Here is a 19318-nt window from a genome sequence, read left to right on the forward strand (position 1 = left end):
TGTGGCACCTTGTGTTCCACAGAATAGCTGAATATTACCTGAATATTTAATCTCAGCTAATGTTCATTTATCTCTTAAATATCATTGGTCAGATGCTGATCACATGACCAGTGGTGGTGCATGCATGATGATTCCATATGAAGTGCACTGAGTGACAGTTTGAAGTGACAGTTGGAATTGACCAACAACAGTGGAGGAGATGTCAGCTAACTCTAAGCAAAGCAATAATATGGATATAAAAGAGGAGGAGATTGTGGTGAGCAGAGAAAGAGTGAAGACACGAAGACCTTCCCATGACACATCTGATGATGAGAGGAAGTCTTCAGTCAACAGGACAAAACCACCAGTCCAGAAGAAAGAAGAAGTAGAGGAGAACGTGGTGAGGAGAGAAGGAGCGAAGAGACTAAGACCTTCCCATGACACATCTGATGATGAGAGGAAGTCTTCAGTCAACAGGACAAAACAACCTGTCCAGAAGAAAGAAGAAGTGGAAGAAAAGGAGAAAGTAGAAAGTCAGAAGATGGGAGCCAAGAAGAGAGGAGCCATCTTCATCTCATCAGGGGACAAAAAGGAGAAGAAAAGAAGAAGAATTACATTAGGACAGAAACCCATGGATCTAAAGCAGAAGGCTGAAGAAGCTGAAGGAAGCAGCGGTGTTCGGCCAACCAGCTCCAAAAGCACAGTCTCTGATACCATCAAGAGGAGATTATTATTCCATCAAGTGCTTGGCCGGGGATGCTATGGAACGGTCCTGCTGGCGGAAGATTCATTTACCCGCAAACATTTTGCTGTTAAGATCATCGGCAAAAGAGCCCTGCTTGCTGACGGTGATGAGCGTGTGATGGTGGAGCGACGGGTTTTACAGCTGGCATCTGGGAGCCCCTTCCTTGTCCACGCAGACTTTGCATTCCAGACCAAGGTACAGTATTGATTGCTCGATATTAGGAAATGTCACACGTACCACACACTGCTCTGCCTCATGGACCCCACTGATATCATCTTCTTACATCTCAATATAGCATGTCCCAAGGTAACCGCAGACAATAAGATGAATGTGATGACTATACACATGGGATATTGTGGCCCCTACTGTAATCAATAACATTTATGGCGGGGCTTGGTACATTGGGAATCATTTATTAAAACAGCCTTTTTACTTATCCCAGCCAATCACAGAACAGCTTTTACTTTTCCAGGTCAGTTAAAACAACCTTAGCTGAGCTCTAATTGGTTAGTATGGGCAACTAGTTTTCTAGTGAGCAGATTTATTAATGAGGCCCAATGTACCCCGCTGTATAAATGATTGAAAATATTAGATGTCATCATTGAGGTCAATGAACTGTAGAAAATCACTTGCCTGGACCTCATGTGTCTAATTGGGTGACTGGTAATATTTGTATCATTTGCAGCATTAGCTGGGCATTATCTTGTTGTAGGCATCATCGCCATGTAGTAGTCTCTAGCTCATTTCTTTGACACTGTAGAATTTTACATATTATTATCTTGTATAGACATGGGATTTCAGAATAGATTAAATGTATTTATTTTTTGTTATTTCCTGGATGACATTGTATTTTGTGTATACCATGTGGGGGACCCTGTGTACACTATATGTCAGGGCTATTGACTTTTGTGCACTTTATATACAATTTGAGAATGTGTTAATATTTTTGTATACAAGTATTATCTGTATCTTAAAGGCTTTTTTTAATTAATGTTGGGACATTTTTATGCACGTGCATCTACTTGTTTTTCATTGCCATGTTTTCTATGTATAAATATACTGGAATAAAGTACAAAATCCACTGTCTTGGAGTGAAATTTCTTCTAACCTCACCAACTAATGAAAAAGATGGTATCATATTGACCAGGGGCGAGGTGGGCCAGAGGGGCACATGCCCTCCAAGCCGGTCGCCAAGCAGCTGCTTCTTTACAGACTGCAGGGCGGCCCTGTATCTTTCATTGTGTACATGTGCCAGCTGGGCATCTGCAGCCCAGAACAGCCGGCACAGGCCACGTTCTTATGCCTGCCGGAGAGAAGCTTCAGCCGCTGAGCAGTACGAGAGGGCAGACATCTTTGATTCTTGTAAGGCCACGACCCCACTATCAGTATTTGGTCAGTATTCGGTCAGTATTTTTTCACAGGAGTGGGAGACAAAACCAGGAGTTGGTGATAAATGCGGAATTGGTGACTTGTTTCTATTATACCTTTTCTCTGATTGTTACTGACCTGGTTTTGGTTCCCACTCCTGAGAAAATATACTGACCAAATACTGATAGTGGGGCCGGATAGTGGTCAGGACAGGAGATTTATACTTTTTGTAGAGTGTGGAAGTGGCAGGACGCTGCTCACCTCCTGACAAGTCCAGGGCCAGATCCTGAATGTTATCTATGGTCGCTCTGCTGAGGATCAGAAAGATTTATTGTAGCAGATGGACCCTTCAAGCAGGTTGGGGTCGTGCTGTCAGTGTGAGATCATCGGCTCTCGATCTGTATGAATGTTCAAATCACATCGGACCTGAGATCGAGACACTTCAGACCTTACTATACAGACCCCTGCCCCAGACTGATCCTGCACCAGCTACAGGGCCAGAGCCGGCATAACCACCCATTGCACCAGGGCAAGTGCCAGGGCCCTGGGCAAGAGGGGGGCCCCACTCACAGTTGGGGACACTGGAACGCTATTGGGCCTGTGAGTTGGGGGGGCCCGGTGTAACCCCCCCCCCCCCCCGTGCTTTACGGTGTTTGAAATACTCACCTCTCGTCATACCCTGCTGGCCGCAGGTCCAGTCTCCTCTGCGTCTTCTGACTCTGTGACGTCTCAGTGTTGAAGAGACAGGACCTGTAGCCAGCAGGGTATGAGGAGAGGTGAGTATTTTATTTATTTTTTTATGTATGGAGCCCATTCTCTATGGAGCATTATATGGGACCCATTCTCTATGGAGCATTATATGGGGCCCATTCTCTATGGAGCATTATATGGGGCCCATTCTCTATGGAGCATTATATGGGGCCCATTCTCTATGGAGCATTATATGGGGCCCATTCTCTATGGAGCATTATATGGGGCCCATTCTCTATGGAGCATTATATGGGGCCCATTATTCTGTATGGTATATTACATGACGCCCATTATTCTGCATGGAGTAATATATGGGGTCAATTATGGTGTAATGAGCATTATATGGGGTTCATTATTCTGTATAGAGCATTATATGGGGCCTATTATTCTGTATGGAACATTATATGGGGTCCATTATTCAGTATGGAGCCCATTCTGTATAGAGGACTATGTGGTGCCCATAATACTGTATGGAGTACTATGTAGTGCCCATAATACTGTATGGAGGACTATGTGGTGCCCACAATACTGTTTGGAGGACTATAATGTACAGTCTAAAATGAAAACTTTTGAATCCCCCCATGACACGCCCCATGCACTGTGAGGATTCGTCGGTTTCTGAGCTATTATAGAATTTACAATAGATATCACTCATGTAATGTAAGAAGTACCGTATTTTTCGGACTATAAGATGCACCGGACCATAAGACGCACCTAGGTTTTAGAGGAGGAAAATAATAAAAAAAAAATTTAAGCCAAAAATGTGTTCATGATGCACTTTTAAGGGGGAGGGGGTCTTCTGCTGACACTGGTATAGGGGTAATGTCCCCCAATTCTGACAATATCCCCCATCCTGGTATATATGCCCCCCCCCTTTTATACGTGGTCCCCATCCCCATCCTGGTATGCATGGCACCCCTCATCCCTATCCCTGTATGCATGGCACCCCTCATCCCTATCCCTGTATGCATGGCACCCCTCATCCCTATCCCGGTATGCATGGCACCCCTCATCCCTATCCCGGTATGCATGGCACCCCTCATCCCTGTCCCGGTATGCATGGCACCCCTCATCCCTATCCCGGTATGCATGGCACCCCTCATCCCTGTCCCGGTATGCATGGCACCCCTCATCCTTACCCTGTGTGACAGTGTCACTGGTTTTATATGTGAGGGGAGGTATGTGTCACTCAGGATGCTCTCCTGTGTGAACTAAGACCGACTTTATTTTTCTGCCAGCGTGTTATATGCTGGTAGGCTTACTCTGTTAAAGGGTGTGCGGTTTTATGGGAATGGCAAAGAGGGCGGGACGCCATTCCCCCTACCTCCCCTCAGGGTGTGGCTGAGCAATGTGTAAAAGCTCAGTCCCTTTTTTTTTTCTCTGGAGTGTGGTCTGGGAGAGGGAAGTCTCCAGACAGTATTGTGGAAGCTGCAGAGCTTTTCACATGGACTTTAGCAGTGCAGTTTATGCTACCGAGAGCGGGTGGAACCCGCTCATCTATGGACTGAGTTTTACTTTGTTTTGTTTTTTTTCGTTTAACCCAGAGGGGTCATGTTTGTTTTTCCTGTGAAACCTGCATGAGTTTATGGCTGATAATAAACCAGCAGGGAGGAAAACCTGAGAACGTGTGTCCTGAGTCTGCCTCCAGGAGAGCCGAGCGAGTCGACTTGCCACACCTGGTATAGTGGTATGCATGGCACCCCTCATCCCTGTCCTGGTATGTATGGCACCTCTAATCCCCATCATGCTGCACATGGCCCCCTCAGCGTTACCCTGGTATGTATGGCCCCCTCAGCGTTACCCTGGTATGTATGGCCCCCTCAGCGTTACCCTGGTATGTATGGCCCCCTCAGCGTTACCCTGGTATGTATGGCCCCCTCATCCTTATCCTGGTATGCATGGTCCCCCTAATCCTTATCATGCTGCACATAAAAAAAAACAAAAACCACTGATACTCACCTTTCTTCTCTCCTCCAGCGCTGCGTCCTGTCTGCCCGCACTGATCTCTCCATGTGAACCGCGCATGACATCACTGCCATGCGTGGCTCACAAGGAGAGATCAGCTGCCAGAAGTCACTGCTCCCCATGCCGGGACTGTGTGCGCGGGGAGCAGTGACTTCACTCTCCTTCATAGCCGGCACACACCGTAGCTAACATTTTGGAGGGAAAAAAGTGCGTCTTTATAGTCCGAAAAATACGGTAAGTGAAATCTTTGGCATTGTACTATATCTATATTTCTCCGCCTTATCTGTGCATCATGAATTGTGGTATGTGTTAAAGGGGCCACTGAGACTCTTTTGAGCCTACGAAAACCTGGAGCCGGCCCTGTACAGGACATCACAGATTATATCTATACTGCCATCTATACAATGTGATGTCTGGTAGTCGGTGCAGGATCAGTCCAGGGCATATATGATCTAATGTCAGTGCACAATAAAGTACATACTGTACATTGCTGACATACTGTGACTACAGACATCAGATCTTATACAGTATATATATTGCTGTATGTATATACATATATATGACTGTAGATACCACCAAAATGAAACAATAGGTGCTTATTGATGCTAAAATAAATATTGCAAAAATTAAAAGACAATTCTACAGAGTATAACATTGGAGGACCCCAAGTCACCAACACATGAGTATCACATATATAGAGACAGTAGTGAATATATATATATATATATATATACTAGATGGTGTGCGGATTCAAACGCATCGGGTATTCTAGAATATGAATGCGGTACACCGGGCGCAATCAGCACAGCGGTTTTAAATTTGGCGCCAATATCGCTGATTGGCCGCGACCAATCAGCGAATTGTATTAGTGAGGACCGGGGAGCGGCGCTGCGGGAGATGACCGGCTGCTTGCAGCAGAAGTATCCCGACCGGCGGCGCCGGTCCTCCCTTCACACTTACCGTCGGGAGATCAGCGGTCCTAGCTGCTGATCTCCCGAGGGTAGCCGCATGGAGGTCAGCGGCGCCGCCGGTCATCTCCCGGCTGCATCCCTGCTGACCTCCGTGCGGCAGATGAGCCGCTAACGGCCGCCATCTTTATTCTGAAATCCCGCGTCGCTGATTGGTCCGGCCGCGGCCAATCAGTGACGCGGGATTTTCTGGACAGACAGACAGATGGGATAAGACAATTATATATATTAGATATATGCCTATAACTTGCCAAAAAAAATCCTAATGATTGCACGCATATGTAGCACAATGTGAATGTTAATCTATATAGTTGACAATAACCAAGGGGAAATGTAAGTGTTTTTAGAACTACTAAGAAGATAGCTTCTTACACTCACAAGCCCAAGTGAGTACACATATATAGTATATAATATTAAACTCTGTAAAGAATCTCCTATAAAATAATACATTCAAAATGGAGGAGCAGTAGTTACAAGGCAACTTAAATGTCCAAGTGAGTAAATGTGGGATGTGGTCCTATGTGCACCAATGTACCTTTCGTCCTTGCTTCATCAGGGTCCCCCAAAACATCCATTTTGGATGTTTTATTTTATAGGAGATTCCTTATAGAGCTTAATATTATATACTATATATGTGTACCCACTTGGGCTTGTGAGTCTATTGTGGTATAGCGACAAGCTCGGCTGTATGCGTTGGTAAAATACAAGATACTGTCTCTTTAAATTCTCAGGTTAGTTTATTTAACAGTCATAAACTACCCTTGAGTCCATAAATAAAAACACAGCCCATTCAGCTAAAGAGACAAAACAAAATGCTAAACTTTCAGAACTTTCAGCAGAGTCCTTATCTCGGCCAAGGTCTGGCCACTCACAATTAGCTACACACAGGTTCATCACAGCATGTGCTAGCTCCTTCCTGGAACAAAGTTTCCCCAGGTACTGAACACACCTGAGTGTCAGGGCTGACTATTTAAAGCCCAGACACTCCCCTGATTGGAATGAAGGTGGATAACGTTCCTCCCTACACTTTCATTATCCACTGAAAACATTCCCTTGTAAATGTGGTTCTATTAACTCTCTCTGCACCTACTGCATGAGAACTTGCATGTTTTCACATCACTGAGTCTAAGAGTCTCAGCGACACATACCTCCCTTCTGACACACTACCAGAGACTTTGTCACACTATGAAGATATCCTTTTAGTAGTTCTACAGACGCTTACATTTCCCCTTAGTTAATGTCAATTATATAGATTAACATTCACATTGTGCTACGTATCTGTGCAATCATTAGGATTTTTTATTTTTGGCAACCATATTATAAATATATATATATATATATATATATATATATATATATATAATATATACACACACACACTAGCTATTGAACCTGTTCTACACCCGGGTGGCGAGCAGTTTTATTGGTATATGGTCTCCCATGCTGGTATGTTCTGCCCCCCACTGGTATTTGTGCTGCCCCCATCCTGTCCCCTCTCCCCACTCCGGGTATGCATGGCACCCCCTCACCCCAATCCGGGTATGCATGGCACCCCCTCATCCCAATCCGGTATGCATTGCACCCCATCTCTCATCCTGGTATGTATGGCACCGCTCATTCGCCAATCCTGGTATGTATGGCACTCAATCCCTCTTCCTGATGTGCATGGCACCCCATCCCTCATCTTGGTATTTATGGCACACCTCATCCCTATCCTGTTATGTATGTTACCCCTCATCCTGGTATGCATGGCAACCCATCCCTCATCCTGGTATGCATGGTACCCCTCATTCCTATTCTGGTATTTATGGTACCCCTCATCTTGGTATACATGGCACCCCTCATCCCAATCCGGGTATGTATGGCACCCCTCATCCCCCCCATCCTGGTATGTATGGCCTCCTCATCCCCCATCCTGGTATGCATGGCTCTCTCATCCCCAATCCTGGTATGCATGACTCTCTCATCCCCAATCCTGGTATGTATGGCCTCCTCATCCCCCAATCCTGGTATGCATGGTCCCCTCATCCCCCAATCCTGGTATGCATGGTCCCCTCATCCCCCAATCCTGGTATGCATGGTCCCCTCATCCCCCAATCCTGGTATGCATGGTCCCCTCATCCCCCAATCCTGGTATGCATGGTACCCCTCATCCCTATTCTGGTATGCATGGAACCCCACTTTCCTATCCTGGTATGCATGGCACCCCTCACCCCCCAATCCTGGTATGTATGGCACCCCTCACCCCCCAATCCTGGTATGTATGGCACCCCTCACCCCCCAATCCTGGTTTTCATGGTTCAGTCACCCCCCAAATCCTGGTATGCATTGTACCCCTCATCCCCCAATCCTGGTATGCATGGTCCCCTCACACCCCTTTCCTGGTATGTATGGTACCCCTCATACCCCTTTCCTGGCATGTATGGTGCCCGTCACACCCCATTCCTGGTATGTATGGCACCCCTCATCCCTTTCACGGTGCACACATACAAAAAAATAAACACATACTCACCTTTCTTCCCTGTGCTCCAGTGCTACTGTATCCTGTTCTGCCGGGGGAGCAGTGCGGCGCCAGAATACGCACGTGCCCATACCGTGCTGTTCAACGGCATTTTGCTGAAGACACACTGCAAATATGTCTTCAGTAAAATGGCGCCGGATAGAGTTATGCACATGTGCCGATTCCAACACCTTCACTCCTGCCCTGGTCTCCGGCGAGAAGAGAAACGCCGCTGCAACGCTCCTCCCGGTCAGGTGAGTATGGCGCCGGAGATCGCGGTATGTGTTCAGTGTCTACGCATACCGCAATCTCCGGCGCCATACACTCCTCTTACCTGTAACGTAATAGGTTCTTCTGTCTAGAGCCAGACTGCGCAGGCATGTAGCACTTGCCAAGTCTTTAAAGGCTTCAGACAGAGGGAGGCTTGTAGCGTTATATTATATATACAGTACAGACCAAAAGTTTATTTAAAGATTTTTCTGCATTTTCATGACTATGAAAATTGTACATTCACACTAAAGGCATCAAAAGTATGAATTAACACATGTGGAATTATATACTTAACAAAAAAGTGTGAAACAACTGAAAATATTATATTATATTCTAGGTTCTTTCAAGTAGCCACCTTTTGCTTTGATGACTGCTTTGCACACTCTTGGCATTCTCTTGATGAGCTTCAAGAGGTAGTCACGGGAAATGGTCTTCTAACAATCTTGAAGGAGTTCCCAGAGATGCTTAGAACTTGTTGGCCCTTTTGCCTTCACTCTGCGGTCCAGCTCACCCCAAACCATCTCGATTGGGTTCAGGTCTGGTGACTGTGGAGGCCAGGTCATCTGGCGTAGCACCCCATCACTCTCCTCCTTGGTCAAATAGCCCTTACACAGCCTGGAGGTGTGTTTGGGGTCATTGTCCTGTTGAAAAATAAATGATGGTCCAACTAAACGCAAACCGGTTGGAATAGCATGCCGCTGCAAGATGCTGTGGTAGCCATGCTGGTTCAGTATGCCTTCAATTTTGAATAAATCCCCAACAGTGTCACCAGCAAAGCACCCCCACACCATCACACCTCCTCCTCCATGCTTCACGGTGGGAACCAGGCATGTAGAGTCCATCCGTTCACCTTTTCTGCGTCGCACAAAGTCACAGTGGTTGGAACAAAAGATCTCAAATTTGGACTTATCAGTAGTGTTGAGCGATACCTTCCGATATCAGGAAATATCGTATCGGATTGGATCGGACCGATACCCAAAAAGTATCGGATATCGCCGATTCCGATACCGGAAACCAATGCAAGTCAATGGGACACAAATATCGGAATGAAAATAAACCCTTTCTTTCCTTGTGGGTTAATTCTACATGAAGTAAAACAACTAAGAATAATGTAGAATGTATTACGCGAAAAGCCGGCAATTCATCAGCGGCATACACCTTTACCCGACAATTTACAACAGAAAAAATAGAGCTTCACACATAGATTAGATAGATAGAAACATGTCAGTCACATATATATGAAGTACAGTGACAGTGTTGATTACTGTACTTGTCATTTAGTGTTAAAATAAAGGATTTATTTAAAAAAAAATTGGCGTGGGGTTCCCCTTAATTTTAGTCTCTAGCGGAGGTTAAGCAGACGGCTGGGGCAGATGTTTGAAGCCTGGGAAGGGGGTAATACCCACGGAGCTTCCCAGGCTACTAATATGAGCCCCCAGCTGAATACCTAGCCTTTACTAGCTATTAAAATGGGGGACCCCCTCAAAAAAATGACGTGGGGTCCCCCCTAATTTAATAGCTAGCAAAGGCTAGGCAGACAGCTGGGGGCTGATATTAATATCTCAGGAAGGGTGCCATGAATATTGGCCCCCTCCCAGGCTAGAAACACCAGCCGACAGCCGCCCCAGAAATGGCGCATCCATAGGATGCGCCAATTCTGGCACTTAGCCTCGCTCTTCCCACTGCCCTGTAGCGGTGGCAGTGGAGTAATAGGGTTGGGGTTGATGTCAGCTTATAATGCCAGCTGACATCAAGCCCAGGTTAGTAATGGAGAGGCGTCTATAAGACACCCCCATTACTAACCCCATAGTCAAAGTTAAAAAAAAAACCACAAACACCCAGAATAAAGTCCTTTAATTGAAATAAACACACAATTCTTTATTGTTCTAAATTAAACTCTACTTACCATCACGCCCATTCCAGCTGAAGCCAACGATCTCCTGCAGTAAAAAAAAATAATAAAGCAACCTCATCCTTACCTTTCCATGGTTCCCAGGACAGCTTCAGCTCTGCTACATCGAGATGACAGGCTGGACCGCAGCAGAACGCTGCCATCCAGCCTGTCATCCCGCAGACACTGAGAAGCGCAGGCATGCTTGTGCTCTTCAGTGTCTCTCTGTGACGGCATCCAGATGAGCCGAGGTCATGTCCAATGAACTCAGCTCACCTCATGCACGTCACTGACAGCGTGGGAGAATTCTCCTGCACTCAGCGCTTCAGCTGGAATGGGCGTGATGGTAAGCATAGTTTAATTTAGAACAATAAAGAATTGTGTGTTTATTTCAATTAAAGGACTTTTTTCTGGGTGTTGTGTTTTTTTTAAATACTTTACTAGAAATTCATGGTGGTCATGTCTAATATTGGCGTGACCCCATGAATTTCGGGCTTAGGGCCAGCTGATAATGCCAAGCTGGCCCTAACCCCTTTATTACCCAGTGAGCCACCGCACCAGGGCCCTGGATGAGTTGGGTACAGCGCCAGATGATGGCGCTTCTATGAACGCGCCATTTTCCGGGGTGGCTGCGGACTGCAATTTGCAGCGGGGGGGGGCAGAAAGCTTGGGCCTCCCTGCGCTGCAGATTCCTGCCCCCAGCTGCCTAGTTGTACCTGGCTGGACACAAATATAGGGCGAAGCCCCACATCATTTTTTTTTTAATTATTTCATGAATTTCCTGAAATAATTAAAAAAAATTGACGTGGGGCTTCGCACTATATTTGTGTCCAGTCAGGTACAGCAGGCAGGAACGGGCTGCCCCCAACCACCAGCTGCCTATTTGTACCTGGCCGGACACAACAATATAGGGAAGCCCTTTTTTTATTTATTATTTCATGAATTTCTTGAAATAATTTAAAAAAAAAATATGTGGGGCTTCTCCCTATTTGTGTGTCCAGCCAGGTACAACTAGGCAGCTGGGGGCAGGAATCTGCAGCGCAGGGAGGCCCAAGCTTTCTGCCCCCCCCGGTGCAAATTGCAGTCCGCAGCCACCCCGGAAAATGACGCATTCATAGAAGCTGGATGCTGTACCTGGCTGGCATACAAAAATATGGCAAAGCCCATGTCAAAATTTTTGGGAAAAATTAATTAAAAAATAAATAATAATTTAGGGACTGCATCTTTATTAACTCCTCAAATGTCATTTAGTGTTAAAATAAAGGATTTATTTAAAATAAAATTGGCGTGGGATCCCCCATAATTTTAGGCTCTAGCGGAGGTTAAGCAGACGGCTGGGGCAGATGTTTGAAGCCTGGGAAGTGGGTAATACCCACGGAGCTTCCCAGACTACTAATATCAGCCCCCAGCTGAATACCTAGCCTTTACTAGCTATTAAAATGGGGGACCCCCTATTTAATAGCTAGCAAAGGCTAGGCAGACAGCTGGGGGCTGATATTAATAGCCCAGGAAGGGTGCCATGAATATTGGCCCCCTCCCAGGCTAGAAACACCAGCCGTCAGCCGCCCCAGAAATGACGCATCCATAGGATGCGACAACTCTGTCACTTAGCCTCGCTCTTCCACGCTGCCCTGGTGCGGTGGCAGGGGGTAATAGGGTTGGGGTTCATGTCAGCGCCAGCTGCCATGAAGCCCAGGTTAGTAATGATGGGCGTCTATAAGACACCCCCATTACTAACCTACAAAGTGTTAAAAAGAAAAACACACACTACACCCAGAAAAAATAATTTATTTGAAATAAAACACACAATTTTATTTAATTCTTAGTTTACTAAAAAAAAAGAGTTACCTGTCCACGTTCCTGCGCTGATCTCCCATGCACAGCTGTCACATCTGGAGATGGTGACAGCTGTGCATGGCTGCTGTAAGCTCACGCTGCCGGGAACACGTCCGCTCCCGGCAGCGTGAGCCCCTGACTGAGGTCACCGGAGTGCATTCAGGCAGCGCAGCTCCGGAGACCTCCTTTACGGCAGTGCTGTACCGTGGGAATTTCTTACGATACAGCAGGGCCGTAAAGGAGCTAACCGGAGCAGCGCTGCCTGAACTCCGGCGAACCCGCTTATGCAATGACGGGGCTGCTTTACGGCCCCGTCATTCTAGCGGCGGCAGCGGTTTAGAGCGGTCACATTCTATGTGGCTGCTCTAAACTGGAGATCATCGTGGGACACTCGTGGACTACTACGGAGGGGTAAGGATAAGGTTGTGGTTTATTATTTTATATTTTATTACAGGAGATCGATGGCTTCGGCGAATTAGGTGTCTAGGTGAGTATAGGTGTAGTTTTTTATTTTTTACTTTATTTTAGGTGGCGATCGGCGGGGACAGGTAATGTATGAGCTAATTTATTGTAGGCTACCACTGGCCACCAATGACATGTATTTAAAATTTATTGGGGACACAGTAGGGCAATTTAAATAGCAGGATCAGGCTGATGGGAACTACTGCTCCCATCGAGCTGATCCTGCTGGCACGAGTGGACGGGGGACAGACATAGGCCGATGGGAGTAGTAGTGTCACATCGGCCTATGTCTGCCTGCACGCACACACCCGCAGACATCGCACAGACACCGCACACACCCGCAGACATCGCACAGACACCGCACACACCCGCAGACATCGCACAGACACCGCACACACCCGCAGACATCGCACAGACACCGCACACACTCGCAGACATCGCACAGACACCGCACACACTCGCAGACATCGCACAGACACCGCAGACATCGCACAGACACCGCGCACACCCGCACACATCGCACAGACACCGCACACACCCGCAGACATCGCACAGACACCCCGCACACACTCGCAGACACACGCACAAACACCCACACACACCAGTCATGACGGGCTGATCGTCTGGGAGGTGAGGCTGACCTGTGCGACCGTGGGAAAGTTCATGTGAGTTCATACAATGCAGTCAAGCATGAACTCACATGAACCCTCTGAGGGCACCGCGGCTACTTCAAATGAACAGCTGATCAGCATCACCTGATACCTCAGCTGTTCATTTGAAATAACCGGCGGGAAAGCGCAGCACAGAACGGGAAAGCCAGCGGTGAAGTCTTTTCACTGCCGACTTCCCCGCCCGGGTCCTTCGCTCCCCGCTCCTTGGTGCTGCGCTCCCCGCCCAGTCCTAACTTACGATCGGGATGGGAGGTGGCGAGGGGAGCGGAGGATCAGGTGGGAGGCTGCAGGGAAGCAGTATGGGGCTGTGTGATTGTTTAAAAGCCGGCGGCTTTTTACCGCCCGCCGGCTTTTAAACGATCAGGAGAATTCTCCCACGCTGGGATGGCATTCTGATGACAGGCTGGATCTCAGCTGAGTGCTGCCATCCAGCTTGTGATCCTTCAGAGACACTGCAGAGCGCAGGCATTATGGGAACTTCCGATTCCGGTATTCGATATTGTAAAAGTATCGGAATTAAGTATCGGAATTCCGATACCGCGAATATCGGCTGATACCCGATATTACAGTATCGGAATGCTCAAAACTAGTGATGAAAAAAATTTGAACATTTGTAAATAAAAAAACATTGGGTTTGTGCGTCCATTTTCTAAGACCTGCAAATGTTTTATTCTTTTTTTGTGAGGTGGGGAGATGTTTTGATCACATTTTATTGCCTTTTGTTAGGAAAGTGTGTCGGCCAAAAACACACTAAATTGAATATTTTGATAATAATATAATTATTTTTTTTTATACTTAATAAAGGAAAGGGGTTGATTCAAATTATTATAATTTTTTATTTGGTTTATATTTTTGACACGTTTTTATGTATGTTTACTTTATTTTTTCAGTCCTCTTATGGAATTTAAAGGGTTTTTCCACAAACAAAGTACATTTTAACTAATAGATCTTGGAGTAAAAATAAGTTCTACAATTGGATGTGTTAAAAACATGTTCCTGTGCTGAGATAATCTTATAAATGTGCCCCTGGTTTGTACTGTGTAATGGATGTGTCTGACCTTACAGGGCCATGGTCTGATCATACCACAGCTCCTGGGCAGGGGAGGACACAAAAGAGTATACAGACATTACAACACGGGATCACAGCTGATTCATTTTGTGAGGTAAAACATTTTGCTGTCTGTTTTTAAGCAATATTTTTCCTGAAAGAAATAATCCTTTGTGATCCTGTCTGTATCCTCTTTTGCTTCCTCCTGCCCAGGAGCTGTGGTATGATCAGACCATTGTCCAGCACGGTCAGACACGGCCATTACACAGTACACAGCAGGGGCACATTTATAAGATTATCTCAGCACAGGAACATTTATTTTTACACTCATCCTAGTAGTTCTCATAGTCAGCTGCCATGATAACCCATCCGCAGCCAGTGATCAGTGTAACAGCAGCGATCAGAACAATCTCTGATGGCTGCGGTTACAGATGCCGGCTGTGTACAGGCATCTCCCTGTAGAACCACGAGCAAAACGCCTGTGGGTGGAGGTCACACAGCCCTACCCCGCTCATGCCATACTGCCTCTGGATTTGGCTCATCCCATCTTTATTTCTTCAATATATCCTGATATTTATTCTTATGTTGGCCAATGACTTTTGCACTATATACATTATTACGGCCATATATTCAAGTTATGTGTCACAAGAATTATATGAGATTTTTCCTATTTATTATATTAGATGTACTGTTTTTCTCTTTGATGTTATTCTGGTATATACATATATATATCTGCACATGCACTTTATGTATTTAATATATCAATGGTGTTAATTTACTTGTATTCATGTATTTACTGGATGAAATCCAATATATGTGCATCCTAGGGAGAACCACTATTCAATACATAGGCTGTGTCTCTACACCCCACGTGTGTTTTAATGTATAGTTGTCAATTACATGTTTTTTAACGTATTTTTCTATGTCTGATCACTGATTTATCCAAATAAAGGATTTACTCCATTATGTCTGCTGTATTATTTAATCCTTACTGGATTGTTGTAGGTCATTTCATACTTGAATTGTGGTCCAGTGGACCTTAATGATTCTACACATCTATTTTTTTCCTGAATGTGTAGCTATACCCCATTCATTGTCGGTGTTATGTGTACAGGCATCTGCCCAGTATGATGCGGGCTCAGCTCCTGAACCTGCTCCATACATAGAGACCTGACATTGGAGGAGCCATTACATCATATGTCGGCAAACGCTTTTCTGCCTCCTTTATAAGTTAGCAGTGGGAGAGCATGATAAAAAGGCTTACCAACCCCTGAGACCGACTTTAGCTCTTAGGCCACGGCCCCACTATCAGTATTTGGTCAGTATTCAGTCAGTATTTTTCTCAGGAGTGGGAGCCAAGACCAGGAGTGGGTGATAAATGCAGAGTTGGTGACTTGTTTCTATTATACTTTTTTCTGATTGTTCCTCACCTGGTTTTGGCTTTGGGGTGACAGCTAATATTTTAACAATAGTAGGGGTAACATTAGGCCTTATTCAGAAATACTGTCTGATATTAAAATTGGCTTTGTTATCAATAGTAATAAAACCTCAATTTTTTTATTTATTTTATTTTTAAAAAGCAGATTTATCAGCCATCACCCCAAGATTCCCATGATTCTTTAGGTCATGGTGCTCTTTGGATGACAGCTAATATGTCTAGAGTTTACAGTAGGATGCACTGGTCCATGTTTATAGACGTCACAATGATTTAGTAACGTGCGGAATTGTACTCATTACACTGAGCTCTGACTTCTTGGGATGGGTAACAAGGACATTTTTGGGGTAAATGAGGCCCAATATACCCCTTACTATAGATTATTACATTTTTCGCAGTGTTCCCTCATCTGTATAATAACATCTTAGGTCCTGATGCTCCTATGGAAACCACTAATATTAGTATCATTTGGAAAAAAAACAGAGAAACTAGGAGTTTCTTATGCAAAAATATGACAAAATCTTTATTAAATACACATGTATACATAATAGCAAATAGACAATAAAGACAAAAACCGTGTGCATAGGGGTAAGTGTAAGGAAACCCCCCAGGGGAAAACTAATCAGAGATTATATATAGCTCTATGCAAGGTATAGGCTGGGAAAAGCGGGGTGTTTTAGGCTAGTGGTAACAGGTTGACCCAGGTAATCTATATAGGGCAAGTGGTGAGAGTATAAGACTAAGTGTGCCACTAAAATACCAACTCCCAGGGCCACCATCAGCAAATGTATAAGTATCAGAATAATGGACCAAAGGGCCTATGACCGCTTACCCTAAATTGTAGTATCCCAAGGACCCTCAGACCGGTGGCTAGGGTGGTTTAGCTTCTTCCCAGGGAAACCACTAATATTAGTATTATTTACAGTATGGGGTAAATTATCACATGAATGTAAGCATCAAATCCATTTAGTAGCCCTTGGACATTGAAGACCATCTCTGAGACCAGCACAGTTGTAATATGTGATATGTCTGTTTACATGTATTTTTCTGTATGTCTTCAAATATGTTTATGTCTGTATGTGTCTTTGTATATGTCTGTATATGTTTGTGTGCGCACATTTCTGCGACCCGTATATGTGCAAGTCTGCATGTGTATACGTGACTCCGTGTGCGTATATGCGTGACTGCATGTGCATGACCGTGTGTGTATGACCATGTGTGCGCATGCCTGCTGGTGTCTGACTGTGTGCATGACCGCGTGAGTGTATGTGACTGCTTGTGTAAAAGACTGCATGTGTGTACAAGACTACGTGTGTGCGTGACTGAGTGTTGACTGCATGTTTGTGTATTTGCAAGACTGCATGCATTTGTGCGTGACTGCGTATGTGTGTATGTGCGTGACTGCGTATGTGTGTGTATGTGCGTAACTGCATGTGTGTGTATGTGCATGACTGCGCGTGTGTGTCTGTGTGTGACTGCATGTGTGTATGTGCGTGACTGCATGTGTGTGTATGTGTGTGACTGCGTATGTGTGTGTATGTGCGTGACTGCATGTGTGTGTATGTGCGTGACTGCATGTGTGTGTATGTGTGTGACTGCATGTGTGTGTATGTGTGTGACTGCATGTGTGTGTATGTGCGTGACTGCATGTGTGTGTATGTGTGTGACTGCATGTGTGTGTATGTGTGTGACTGCATGTGTGTGTATGTGCGTGACTGCGTGTGTGTGTATGTGTGTGACTGCGTATGTGTGTGTATGTGTGTGACTGCATGTGTGTGTATGTGTGTGACTGCATGTGTGTGTATGTGCATGACTGCGCGTGTGTGTCTGTGTGTGACTGCATGTGTGCATGTGCGTGACTGCGTGTGTGTGTATGTGTGTGACTGCGTATGTGTGTGTATGTGCGTGACTGCATGTGTGTGTATGTGCGTGACTGCATGTGTGTGTATGTGCATGACTGCGCGTGTGTGTCTGTGTGTGACTGCATGTGTGTATGTGCGTGACTGCGTGTGTGTGTATGTGCGTGACTGCGTATGTGTGTGTATGTGCGTGACTGCGTATGTGTGTGTATGTGCGTGACTGCATGTGTGTGTATGTGCGTGACTGCATGTGTGTGTATGTGCGTGACTGCATGTGTGTGTATGTGTGTGACTGCATGTGTGTGTATGTGCGTTACTGCATGTGTGTGTATGTGCGTTACTGCATGTGTGTGTATGTGCATGACTGCGCGTGTGTGTCTGTGTGTGACTGCATGTGTGTATGTGCGTGACTGCATGTGTGTGTATGTGTGACTGCATGTGTGTGTATGTGTGACTGCATGTGTGTGTATGTGCGTGACTGCATGTGTGTGTATGTGCGTGACTGCATGTGTGTGTATGTGTGTGACTGCATGTGTGTGTATGTGTGTGACTGCATGTGTGTGTATGTGCATGACTGCATGTGTGTATGTGCGTGACTGCGTGTGTGTGTGTGCGTGACTGCGTGTGTGTGTATGTGCGTGACTGCATGTGTGTGTATGTGCGTGACTGCATGTGTGTGTATGTGCGTGACTGCGTGTGTGTGTATGTGTGTGACTGCATGTGTGTGTATGTGCGTGACTGCATGTGTGTGTATGTGCGTGACTGCATGTGTGTGTATGTGCGTGACTGCATGTGTGTGTATGTGCGTGACTGCGTGTGTGTGTATGTGCGTGACTGCGTGTGTGTGTATGTGCGTGACTGCATGTGTGTGTATGTGTGTGACTGCATGTGTGTGTATGTGCCTGACTGCATGTGTGTGTATGTGCCTGACTGCATGTGTGTGTATGTGCGTGACTGCATGTGTGTGTATGTGTGTGACTGCATGTGTGTGTATGTGCGTGACTGCATGTGTGTGTATGTGCGTGACTGCCTGTGTGTGTATGTGCGTGACTGCATGTGTGTGTATGTGCGTGACTGCATGTGTGTGTATGTGTGTGACTGCATGTGTGTGTATGTGCGTGACTGCATGCATGTGTATGTGTGTGACTGCATGTGTGTGTGTATGTGTGTGGCTGCGTGTGTGTGTATGTGTGTGACTGCGTATGTGTGTGTATGTGCGTGACTGCATGTGTGTGTATGTGTGTGGCTGCGTGTGTGTGTATGTGTGTGACTGCATATGTGTGTGTATGTGCGTGACTGCATGTGTGTGTATGTGTGTGGCTGCGTGTGTGTGTATGTGTGTGACTGCATATGTGTGTGTATGTGCGTGACTGCATGTGTGTGTATGTGTGTGTATGTGCATGACTGCATGTGTGTGTATGTGCGTGACTGCATGTGTGTGTATGTGCGTGACTGCATGTGTGTGTATATGCATGACTGCATGTGTGTGTATGTGCGTGACTGCATGTGTGTGTATGTGTGTGACTGCGTGTGTGTTTGTGTATGACTGCCTGTGTGTGTGTCTACATGTG

Source organism: Phyllobates terribilis, unplaced genomic scaffold (assembly GCF_046119375.1).
Source record: "Phyllobates terribilis strain yellow unplaced genomic scaffold, ASM4611937v1 Scaffold_146__1_contigs__length_4606013, whole genome shotgun sequence".
Taxonomy (NCBI): domain Eukaryota; kingdom Metazoa; phylum Chordata; class Amphibia; order Anura; family Dendrobatidae; genus Phyllobates; species Phyllobates terribilis.